Genomic DNA, 1,831 nt, shown 5'->3' with positions numbered 1-1,831 from the left:
TCGAAGATTAGATGACTATAGGTCTGTAGGTTCATTTCTGGGTTTTCAATTCTATTCCATTGGTCCTGAGGTCTGTTCTTATGCCAATACCAAGCTGTTTTGATTACTATGGCTTTATAGTAGAGTTTGAAATTTGGTACTGATATTCCTCCAGCAGTGTTCTTTCCGTTGAGGAGCGTTTTTGCTATTCGGGGTCTTTTATTGTTCCATATGAATTTTTGGATTGCCTCTTCTATTTCCTTGAAGAATGAGGGTGGAATTTTGATAGGTATTGCGTTGAATTTGTAGATAGCCTTGGGAAGTATTGCCATTTTCACAATGTTAATCTTTCCAATCCAGGAGCATGGGAGGTTTTGCCATTTTTTAAGTTCTGTGTTGATTTCCTTTTTCAAGATTTTAAAGTTTTCATCATAGAGGTCCTTCACTTCTTTAGTTAAGTTAATTCCTAGGTATTTTATTTTTTGTGGGGCTATTACAAATGGAGTTGCTTTCCTAATTTCAGCCACACTTTTCTCATTGTTGGCATACAGAAAAGCCATGGATTTTTGGGGGTTAATTTTATAACCTGCTACTTTGCCAAAGTTTTGAATCAGCTTGAGTAATTTGGGAGTGGAGTCTATGGGATTCTTTAAATACAAGATCATGTCATCTGCAAAGAGGGAGAGTTTTATTTCTTCTTTCCCTATTTGGATCCCCTTTATGTCTGCATCTTGTCTTATTGCTGTAGCTAGGCATTCTAATACTAGATTGAAGAGAAGTGGAGAGAGTGGGCATCCTTGTCTTGTTCTTGAGTTAAGAGGAAATGGCTTTAGTTTTTCACCATTGAGTGTAATGCTGGCTGTAGGTTTGTCATATACAGCCTTTATTGTATTGAGGAATGTTCCATGGATTCCTAATTTTTCCAAAACCTTCATCAGGAAGGGGTGTTGGATCTTGTCGAATGCTTTTTCTGCGTCTATTGAGATAACCATGTGGTTCTTATTCTTGCTCCTGTTGATGTGATGAATAATATTAATTGATTTGCGTATATTGAACCAGCTTTGCATCCCTGAAATGAATCCTGTTTGATCGTGGTGTATGATTTTTTGGATGAATTGTTGAAGTCGGTTGGCCAAAATTTTGTTGAGAAGTTTTGCATCAGTGTTCATCAAAGAAATGGGTCTATAGTTCTCTTTCTTTGATGAGTCCCTGCCTGGTTTTGGGGTGAGGGTTATGATGGCTTCATAGAATGTGTTCGGTAGTGAGCTTTCTCTTTCAATTTCATTGAAGAGTTGGAGGAGAATTGGTGTGAGCTCTGCTTTGAAGGCCTTGTAAAATTCCGCTGTAAAACCATCTGGTCCTGGACTTTTCTTAGCTGGGAGGTCTCTTATTGCTGTTTCTATTTCAATGCTTGATATGGGCCTGTTAAGATAGTTTAAATCATCTTGGTTTAGTTTTGGCATGTCAATATTTGCTAGGAAGAGGTCCATTTCTGTCAAGTTCTCAAACTTATTAGCATACAGTTTTGAGAAGTATTCCCTTATAATGTTCTGAATCTTGGTTGTTTCTGTGGTGATGTTTCCATTCTCATCTCTGAGTTTTTCAATTTGGGTGTGTTCTCTTCTTTTTCTGATAAGATTTGCTAAGGGTCTGTCAATTTTGTTAAGTTTTTCGAAGAACCAACTCTTAATTTTGTTGATTCTTTCTATAGTTTTTTTGGATTCTAATTCATTTAATTCTGATTTAATTTTGATTATTTCTTTCCGTCTACTGGATTGGGGTTTATCTTGCTGCTCTTTTTCAAGGAGGTTTAGATGCGTCATTAAATTGCTAGTTTCAGATCTCTCCAATT

This window comes from Dipodomys spectabilis, unplaced genomic scaffold (genome assembly GCF_019054845.1).
Source record: "Dipodomys spectabilis isolate Male_0828 unplaced genomic scaffold, ASM1905484v1 ptg000445l, whole genome shotgun sequence".
Taxonomy (NCBI): Eukaryota; Metazoa; Chordata; class Mammalia; order Rodentia; family Heteromyidae; genus Dipodomys; species Dipodomys spectabilis.
Note: the sequence above shows the minus strand (reverse complement) of the source record.